This window comes from Amblyomma americanum, chromosome 5 (assembly GCF_052857255.1).
Source record: "Amblyomma americanum isolate KBUSLIRL-KWMA chromosome 5, ASM5285725v1, whole genome shotgun sequence".
NCBI lineage: Eukaryota > Metazoa > Arthropoda > Arachnida > Ixodida > Ixodidae > Amblyomma > Amblyomma americanum.
In genome coordinates, this window is record NC_135501.1 from 33,374,987 (window position 1) to 33,386,363 (window position 11,377).

An 11,377-nucleotide genomic window follows, 5' to 3' on the forward strand; every position below is an offset into this window, starting at 1 on the left:
TTCACAAGGTCCAAGGCAGAGATGGCGATTGTGCAAAGCTGTTTCAGAATTTCTTTTTTACTAAAAAAATGGAGCTTTCATCTGTCGTTCGGAACTTGGCTGCTGTGACATACGGCCAGCTTTGAGCCTGTAAAAAATCGCAATATAAAATTGAGAGGTAACAGCAAACGTCCATGCAACATGAATACAAATTTTTAATCTTGACTTGCAGTCAGCACTTACAGACACTGGCTAGTTCATGAATTTCTGCATAGATGAACAACCTCAAAATCTTTTCGGAACGCTCACTTCCTGTCTTGATTGCTTTCCACAAATAACAACGCTGAATATTAAAAAAACGTCCTGTTGGTGATCACTTGCACATCAAATGAAGCCAACATCCTAAATGTGGTAGGTGCATATTTCTCTATAAAAGGATGGCTGCACAGAGCGGGAGGTTTAGAATAGGTTTCTGATGCACTTTTTCTTGATTTGATCTTGAAAAATGTTGACCAGCTCCATGATCACTCTGCAGCAGAGTCTCCTGGCAATTCATGACTACTTCACAAGGTCCAAGGCAGAGATGGCAGTTGTGCAAAGCTGCTTCAGAATTTCATTTTCACTAAAAAATGCAGCTTTCATCTGTCGTTCGGAGCTTGGCTCCTGTGACATACGGCCAGCTTTGAGCCTGTAAAAAATCAGTATATAAAATTGAGAGGTAACAGCAAAAGTCCATGCAACATGAATGCAAATATTTATTCTTGACTTGCAGTCAGCATTTACAGAAGCTGGCTAGTTCATGGATTTCTGCATAGATGAAGAACCTCAAAATTTTTTTGAAACGCTCACTTGCTGTCTTATTTGCGTTCAACAACTAAGAACGCTGAATATTAAAAAAACGGCCTGTTTGTGATCACTTGCACATCAAATGAAGCCAACATCATAAATATGATAGCTGCGTTGTTCCCTAAAAAAAGATGGCTGCACAGAGCGGGAGGTTTAGAAAAAGTTTCTGATGCACTGTTTCTTGATTTGATCTTGGAAAATGTTGCCCAGCTCCATGTTCACTCTGCACTTGCAGCAGAGTCTCCTGGCCATTCATGACTACTTCACAAGGTCCAAGGCAGAGATGGCAGTTGTGCAAAGCTGCTTCAAAATTTCTTTTTCACTAAAAATGCAGCTTTCATCTGTCGTTGGGAGCTTGGCTCCTTTGACATACGGCCAGCTTTGAGCCTGTATAAAAGCGCATTATAAAATTGAGAGATAACAGTAAACGTCCATGCAAAATGAATGCAAATATTTAATCTTGACTTCCAGTCAGCAGATACAGAAGCTTGCTGTTCTGGCCACAAATAAGAACGCTTAATATTAAAAAAACGTCCTTTTTGTGAGCACTTGCACATAAAATAAGTCGACATCCTAAAAGTGGTAGCTGCATTATTCCCTAAAAAAAGATGGCTGCACGGAGCTGGAGGTTGAGAATAGGTTGCTGATGCACTATTTCTTTATTTGATCTTGAAAAATGTTGTCCAGCTCCATGTTCACTCTGCACTTGCAGCAGTCTCCTGGCTATTCATGAATACTTCACAAGGTCCAAGGCAGAGATGGCAGTTGTGCAAAGCTGCTTCAGAATTTCATTATCACTAAAAAATGCAGCTTTCATCTGTAGTTCGGAGCTTGGCTCCTGTGACATACGGCCAGTTTTGAGCCTGTATAAAAGCGCAATATAAAATTGAGAGGTAACAGCAAACGTCCGTGCAACATGAATGCAAATATTTATACTTGACTTGCAGTCAGCACTTACGGACACTGGCTAGTTCACGGATTTCTGCATAGATGAACAACCTCAAATTCTTATTGGAATGCTCACTTGCTTTCTTGATTGCTTTCCACAAATGAGAACGCTGAATATTAAAAAACGCCCTGTTGGTGATCACTTGCACATCAAATGAAGCCAACATCCTAAATGTGGTAGCTGCACTGTTCCCTAAAAAAAGATGGCTGAACAGAGCTGGAGGTTGAGAATAGGTTGCTGATGCACTTTCTTGATTTGTTCTTGAAAAATGTTGACCAGCTCTATGTTCACTCTGCACTTGCAGCAGTCTCCTGGCAATTCATGACTACTTTACAAGGTCCAAGGCAGAGATGGCAGTTGTGCAAAGCTGCTCCAAAATTTCTTTTTCACTAAAAAATGCAGCTTTCATGTGTCGTTGGGAGCTTGGCTCCTGTGACATACGGCCAGCTTTGAGCCTGTATAAAAGCGCAATATAAAATTGAGAGGTAACAGCAAACGTCCGTGAAACATGAATGCAAATATTTATACTTGTCTTGCAGTCAGCACTTACAGACACTGGCTAGTTCACGGATTTCTGCATAGATGAACAACCTCAAATTCTTTTAAGAATGCTCACTTGCTTTCTTGATTGCTTTCCACAAATGAGATCGCTGTATATGCAGCTTTCATCTGTCGTTGGGAGCTTGCCTCCTTTGACATACGGCCAGCTTTGAGCCTGTATAAAATCACAATATAAAATTGAGAGGTAACAGCAAACGTCCATGCAACATGATTGCAAATATTTAATCTTGACTTGCAGTCAGCATTTACATAAGCTTTCTAGTTCATAAATTTCTGCATAGATGAACCTCAAAATTTTTTTGGAACGCTCACTTGCTGTCTTGATTGCGTTCAACAACTAAGAACGCTGAATCATAAAAAAACGTCCTGTTGGTGATCACTTGCACATCAAATGATGCCAACATCATAAAGGTGATAGCTGCATTGTTCCATAAAAAAAGAATGGCTGCACAGAGCTGCAGGTTTCGAATAGGTTGCCGATGCACTATTTCTTGATTTGATCTTGAAAAAAGTTGACCAGCTCCATGTTCACTCTGGACTTGCAGCATTCTCCTGGCAATTCATGACTACTTCACAAGGTCCAAGGCAGAGATGGCGATTGTGCAAAGCTGTTTCAGAATTTCTTTTTTACTAAAAAAATGGAGCTTTCATCTGTCGTTCGGAACTTGGCTGCTGTGACATACGGCCAGCTTTGAGCCTGTAAAAAATCGCAATATAAAATTGAAAGGTAACAGCAAACGTCCATGCAACATGAATACAAATTTTTAATCTTGACTTGCAGTCAGCACTTACAGACACTGGCTAGTTCATGAATTTCTGCATAGATGAACAACCTCAAAATCTTTTCGGAACGCTCACTTCCTCTCTTGATTGCTTTCCACAAATAACAACGCTGAATATTAAAAAAACGTCCTGTTGGTGATCACTTGCACATCAAATGAAGCCAACATCCTAAATGTGGTAGGTGCATTGTTTCCTTAAAAAAAGATGGCTGCACAGAGCGGAAGGTTGAGAATAGGTTGCACTATTTCTTGATTTGAACTTGAAAAATGTTGACCGGATACATATTTACTCTGGATTTGCAGCAGTCTCCTGGCAATTCATGACTACTTCACAAGGTCCAAGGAAGAGATGGCGATTGTGCAAAGCTGCTTCAGAATTTCTTTTTCACTAAAAAATGAAGCTTTCATCTCTCGTTCTGAGATTGGCTCCTGTGACATACGGCCAGCTTTGAGCCTGCATAAACGCAATATAAAATTGAGAGGTAACAGCAAACGTCCATGCAACATGAATGCAGATATTTATTCTTGACTTGCAGTCAGCATTTACATAAGCTTTCTAGTTCATAAATTTCTGCATAGATGAACCTCAAAATTTTTTTGGAACGCTCACTTGCTGTCTTGATTGCGTTCCACAACTAAGAACGCTGAATATTAAAAAAAACGTCCTGTTGGTGATCACTTGCACATCAAATGAAGCCAACATCCTAAATGTGGTAGGTGCATATTTCCCTATAAAAGGATGGCTGCACAGAGCGGGAGGTTTAGAATAGGTTTCTGATGCACTTTTTCTTGATTTGTTCTTGAAAAATGTTGACCAGCTCTATGTTCACTCTGCACTTGCAGAAGAGTCTCCTCGCAATTCATGACTACTTCACAAGGTCGAAGGCAGATATGGCAGTTGTGCAAAGCTGCTTCAAAATTTCTTTTTCACTAAAAAAATGCAGCTTTCATCTGTCGTTGGGAGCTTGCCTCCTTTGACATACGGCCAGCTTTGAGCCTGTATAAAATCACAATATAAAATTGAGAGGTAACAGCAAACGTCCATGCAACATGATTGCAAATATTTAATCTTGACTTGCAGTCAGCATTTACATAAGCTTTCTAGTTCATAAATTTCTGCATAGATGAACCTCAAAATTTTTTTGGAACGCTCACTTGCTGTCTTGATTGCGTTCAACAACTAAGAACGCTGAATATTAAAAAAACGTCCTGTTGGTGATCACTTGCACATCAAATGATGCCAACATCATAAAGGTGATAGCTGCATTGTTCCATAAAAAAAGAATGGCTGCACAGAGCTGCAGGTTTCGAATAGGTTGCCGATGCACTATTTCTTGATTTGATCTTGAAAAAAGTTGACCAGCTCCATGTTCACTCTGGACTTGCAGCATTCTCCTGGCAATTCATGACTACTTCACAAGGTCCAAGGCAGAGATGGCGATTGTGCAAAGCTGTTTCAGAATTTCTTTTTTACTAAAAAAATGGAGCTTTCATCTGTCGTTCGGAACTTGGCTGCTGTGACATACGGCCAGCTTTGAGCCTGTAAAAAATCGCAATATAAAATTGAGAGGTAACAGCAAACGTCCATGCAACATGAATACAAATTTTTAATCTTGACTTGCAGTCAGCACTTACAGACACTGGCTAGTTCATGAATTTCTGCATAGATGAACAACCTCAAAATCTTTTCGGAACGCTCACTTCCTGTCTTGATTGCTTTCCACAAATAACAACGCTGAATATTAAAAAAACGTCCTGTTGGTGATCACTTGCACATCAAATGAAGCCAACATCCTAAATGTGGTAGGTGCATATTTCTCTATAAAAGGATGGCTGCACAGAGCGGGAGGTTTAGAATAGGTTTCTGATGCACTTTTTCTTGATTTGATCTTGAAAAATGTTGACCAGCTCCATGATCACTCTGCAGCAGAGTCTCCTGGCAATTCATGACTACTTCACAAGGTCCAAGGCAGAGATGGCAGTTGTGCAAAGCTGCTTCAGAATTTCATTTTCACTAAAAAATGCAGCTTTCATCTGTCGTTCGGAGCTTGGCTCCTGTGACATACGGCCAGCTTTGAGCCTGTAAAAAATCAGTATATAAAATTGAGAGGTAACAGCAAAAGTCCATGCAACATGAATGCAAATATTTATTCTTGACTTGCAGTCAGCATTTACAGAAGCTGGCTAGTTCATGGATTTCTGCATAGATGAAGAACCTCAAAATTTTTTTGAAACGCTCACTTGCTGTCTTATTTGCGTTCAACAACTAAGAACGCTGAATATTAAAAAAACGGCCTGTTTGTGATCACTTGCACATCAAATGAAGCCAACATCATAAATATGATAGCTGCGTTGTTCCCTAAAAAAAGATGGCTGCACAGAGCGGGAGGTTTAGAAAAAGTTTCTGATGCACTGTTTCTTGATTTGATCTTGGAAAATGTTGCCCAGCTCCATGTTCACTCTGCACTTGCAGCAGAGTCTCCTGGCCATTCATGACTACTTCACAAGGTCCAAGGCAGAGATGGCAGTTGTGCAAAGCTGCTTCAAAATTTCTTTTTCACTAAAAATGCAGCTTTCATCTGTCGTTGGGAGCTTGGCTCCTTTGACATACGGCCAGCTTTGAGCCTGTATAAAAGCGCATTATAAAATTGAGAGATAACAGTAAACGTCCATGCAAAATGAATGCAAATATTTAATCTTGACTTCCAGTCAGCAGATACAGAAGCTTGCTGTTCTGGCCACAAATAAGAACGCTTAATATTAAAAAAACGTCCTTTTTGTGAGCACTTGCACATAAAATAAGTCGACATCCTAAAAGTGGTAGCTGCATTATTCCCTAAAAAAAGATGGCTGCACGGAGCTGGAGGTTGAGAATAGGTTGCTGATGCACTATTTCTTTATTTGATCTTGAAAAATGTTGTCCAGCTCCATGTTCACTCTGCACTTGCAGCAGTCTCCTGGCTATTCATGAATACTTCACAAGGTCCAAGGCAGAGATGGCAGTTGTGCAAAGCTGCTTCAGAATTTCATTATCACTAAAAAATGCAGCTTTCATCTGTAGTTCGGAGCTTGGCTCCTGTGACATACGGCCAGTTTTGAGCCTGTATAAAAGCGCAATATAAAATTGAGAGGTAACAGCAAACGTCCGTGCAACATGAATGCAAATATTTATACTTGACTTGCAGTCAGCACTTACGGACACTGGCTAGTTCACGGATTTCTGCATAGATGAACAACCTCAAATTCTTATTGGAATGCTCACTTGCTTTCTTGATTGCTTTCCACAAATGAGAACGCTGAATATTAAAAAACGCCCTGTTGGTGATCACTTGCACATCAAATGAAGCCAACATCCTAAATGTGGTAGCTGCACTGTTCCCTAAAAAAAGATGGCTGAACAGAGCTGGAGGTTGAGAATAGGTTGCTGATGCACTTTCTTGATTTGTTCTTGAAAAATGTTGACCAGCTCTATGTTCACTCTGCACTTGCAGCAGTCTCCTGGCAATTCATGACTACTTTACAAGGTCCAAGGCAGAGATGGCAGTTGTGCAAAGCTGCTCCAAAATTTCTTTTTCACTAAAAAATGCAGCTTTCATGTGTCGTTGGGAGCTTGGCTCCTGTGACATACGGCCAGCTTTGAGCCTGTATAAAAGCGCAATATAAAATTGAGAGGTAACAGCAAACGTCCGTGAAACATGAATGCAAATATTTATACTTGTCTTGCAGTCAGCACTTACAGACACTGGCTAGTTCACGGATTTCTGCATAGATGAACAACCTCAAATTCTTTTAAGAATGCTCACTTGCTTTCTTGATTGCTTTCCACAAATGAGATCGCTGTATATGCAGCTTTCATCTGTCGTTGGGAGCTTGCCTCCTTTGACATACGGCCAGCTTTGAGCCTGTATAAAATCACAATATAAAATTGAGAGGTAACAGCAAACGTCCATGCAACATGATTGCAAATATTTAATCTTGACTTGCAGTCAGCATTTACATAAGCTTTCTAGTTCATAAATTTCTGCATAGATGAACCTCAAAATTTTTTTGGAACGCTCACTTGCTGTCTTGATTGCGTTCAACAACTAAGAACGCTGAATCATAAAAAAACGTCCTGTTGGTGATCACTTGCACATCAAATGATGCCAACATCATAAAGGTGATAGCTGCATTGTTCCATAAAAAAAGAATGGCTGCACAGAGCTGCAGGTTTCGAATAGGTTGCCGATGCACTATTTCTTGATTTGATCTTGAAAAAAGTTGACCAGCTCCATGTTCACTCTGGACTTGCAGCATTCTCCTGGCAATTCATGACTACTTCACAAGGTCCAAGGCAGAGATGGCGATTGTGCAAAGCTGTTTCAGAATTTCTTTTTTACTAAAAAAATGGAGCTTTCATCTGTCGTTCGGAACATGGCTGCTGTGACATACGGCCAGCTTTGAGCCTGTAGAAAATCGCAATATAAAATTGAAAGGTAACAGCAAACGTCCATGCAACATGAATACAAATTTTTAATCTTGACTTGCAGTCAGCACTTACAGACACTGGCTAGTTCATGAATTTCTGCATAGATGAACAACCTCAAAATCTTTTCGGAACGCTCACTTCCTCTCTTGATTGCTTTCCACAAATAACAACGCTGAATATTAAAAAAACGTCCTGTTGGTGATCACTTGCACATCAAATGAAGCCAACATCCTAAATGTGGTAGGTGCATTGTTTCCTTAAAAAAAGATGGCTGCACAGAGCGGAAGGTTGAGAATAGGTTGCACTATTTCTTGATTTGAACTTGAAAAATGTTGACCGGATACATATTTACTCTGGATTTGCAGCAGTCTCCTGGCAATTCATGACTACTTCACAAGGTCCAAGGAAGAGATGGCGATTGTGCAAAGCTGCTTCAGAATTTCTTTTTCACTAAAAAATGAAGCTTTCATCTCTCGTTCTGAGATTGGCTCCTGTGACATACGGCCAGCTTTGAGCCTGCATAAACGCAATATAAAATTGAGAGGTAACAGCAAACGTCCATGCAACATGAATGCAGATATTTATTCTTGACTTGCAGTCAGCATTTACATAAGCTTTCTAGTTCATAAATTTCTGCATAGATGAACCTCAAAATTTTTTTGGAACGCTCACTTGCTGTCTTGATTGCGTTCCACAACTAAGAACGCTGAATATTAAAAAAAACGTCCTGTTGGTGATCACTTGCACATCAAATGAAGCCAACATCCTAAATGTGGTAGGTGCATATTTCCCTATAAAAGGATGGCTGCACAGAGCGGGAGGTTTAGAATAGGTTTCTGATGCACTTTTTCTTGATTTGTTCTTGAAAAATGTTGACCAGCTCTATGTTCACTCTGCACTTGCAGAAGAGTCTCCTCGCAATTCATGACTACTTCACAAGGTCGAAGGCAGATATGGCAGTTGTGCAAAGCTGCTTCAAAATTTCTTTTTCACTAAAAAAATGCAGCTTTCATCTGTCGTTGGGAGCTTGCCTCCTTTGACATACGGCCAGCTTTGAGCCTGTATAAAATCACAATATAAAATTGAGAGGTAACAGCAAACGTCCATGCAACATGATTGCAAATATTTAATCTTGACTTGCAGTCAGCATTTACATAAGCTTTCTAGTTCATAAATTTCTGCATAGATGAACCTCAAAATTTTTTTGGAACGCTCACTTGCTGTCTTGATTGCGTTCAACAACTAAGAACGCTGAATATTAAAAAAAACGTCCTGTTTGTGATCACTTGCACATCAAATGAAGCCAACATCATAAATGTGATAGCTGCGTTGTTCCCTAAAAAAGGATGGCTGCACAGAGCGGGAGGTTTAGAATAGGTTTCTGATGCACTGTTTCTTGATTTGATCTTGGAAAATGTTGCCCAGCTCCATGTTCACTCTGCACTTGCAGCAGAGTCTCCTGGCAATTCATGACTACTTCACAAGGTCCAAGGCAGAGATGGCAGTTGTGCAAAGCTGCTTCAAAATTTCTTTTTCACTAAAAAAATGCAGCTTTCATCTGTCGTTGGGAGCTTGGCTCCTTTGACATACGGCCAGCTTTGAGCCTGTATAAAAGCGCAATATAAAATTGAGAGATAACAGTAAACGTCCATGCAAAATGAATGCAAATATTTAATCTTGACTTGCAGTCAGCACTTACAGAAGCTTGCTGTTGCTGGCCACAAATAAGAACGCTTAATATTAAAAAAAAACGGCCTTTTTGTGAGCACTTGCACATAAAATAAGTCGACATCCTAAAAGTGGTAGCTGCATTATTCCCTAAAAAAAGATGGCTGCACGGAGCTGGAGGTTGAGAATAGGTTGCTGATGCTCTATTTCTTTATTTGATCTTGAAAAATGTTGACCTGCTCCATGTTCACTCTGCACTTGCAGCAGAGTCTCCTGGCTATTCAGGAATACTTCACAAGGTCCAAGGCAGAGATGGCAGTTGTGCAAAGCTGCTTAAGAATTTCATTATCACTAAAAAATGCAGCTTTCATCTGTCGTTCGGAGCTTGGCTCCTGTGACATACGGCCAGTTTTGAGCCTGTATAAAAGCGCAATATAAAATTGAGAGGTAACAGCAAATGTCCGTGCAACATGAATGCAAATATTTATACTTGACTTGCAGTCAGCACTTACAGACACTGGTTAGTTCACAGATTTCTGCATAGATGAACAACCTCAAAATCTTTTTGGAATGCTCACTTGCTTTCTTGATTGCTTTCCACAAATGAGAACGCTGAATATTAAAAACGTCTTGTTGGTGATCACTTGCACATCAAATGAAGCCAACATCCTAAATGTGGTAGGTGCATATTTCCCTAAAAAAGGGTGGCTGCCCAGAGCGGGAGGTTTAGAATAGGTTTCTTATGCAATATTTCTTGATTTGATTTTGAAAATGTTGACCAGCTTCATGTTCACTCTGCACTTGCAGCAGAGTCTCCTGGCAATTCAGGACTACTTCACAAGGTCCAAGGCAGAGATGGCAGTTGTGCAAAGCTGCTTCAGAATTTCATTTTCACTAAAAATGCAACTTTCATCTGTCGTTCGGAGCTTGGCTCCTGTGACATACGGCCAGCTTTGAGCCGGTATAAAAGCGCAATATAAAATTGAGAGGTAACAGCAAACGTCCATGCAACATGAATGCAAATATTTAATCTTGACTTGCAGTCAGCATTTACAGAAGCTGGCTAGTTCATGGATTTCTGCATAGACGAACAACCTCAAAATCTTTTTGGAACGCGCACATACTGTCTTGATTGGTGGCCAAAAATAGGAACGCTGAATACTATAAAAAAAACGTCCTGTTGGTGACCACTTGCACATCAAATGAAGCCACCATCCTAAATGTGGTAGGTGCATATTTCCCTAAAGAAAGGATGGCTACACAGAGCGGGAGGTTTAGAATAGGTTTCTGATGCACTATTTCTTGATTTGATCTTGAAAAATGTTGACCAGCTCCATGTTCACTCTGCACTTGCAGCAGAGTCTCCTGGCAATTTATGACTACTTCACAAGGCCAAGGCAGAGATGGCGATTGTGCAAAGTTGTTTCAGAATTTCTTTTTCACTAAAAAATGCAGCTTTTTCTGTCGTTGGGAGCTTGGCTCCTTTGACATACGGCCAGCTTTGAGCCTGTATAAAAGCGCAATATAAAATTGAGAGGTAACAGTAAATGTCCATGCAACATGAGTGCAAATATTTAATCTTGACTTGCAGTCAGCACTTACAGAAGCTTGCTGTTGCTGGCCACAAATAAGAACGCTTAATATTAAAAAAACTTCCTGTTTGTGATCACTTGCACATCAAATGAAGCCAACATTCTAAATGTGGTAGCTGCATTGTTCTCTAAAAAAGAATGGCTGCACAGAGCTGACAGTTTAGAATAGGTTGCTGATGCACTATTTCTTGATTTGATCTTGAAAAATGTTGACCAGCTCCATGTTCACTCTGCACTTGCAGCAGAGTCTACTGGCAATTCATGACTACTTCACATGGTCCAAGGCAGAGATGGCAGTTGTGCAAAGCTGCTTCAGAATTTCATTTTCACTAAAAATGCAGCTTTCATATGTCGTTCGGAGCTTGGCTCCTGTGACATACGGCCAGCTTTGAGCCTGTATAAAAGCGCAATATAAAATTGAGAGTTAACAGCAAACGTCCATGCAACATGAATGCAAATATTTAATCTTGACTTGCAGTCAGGACTTACATAAGCTCTCTAGTTCATAAATTTCTGCATAGATGAACAAGCT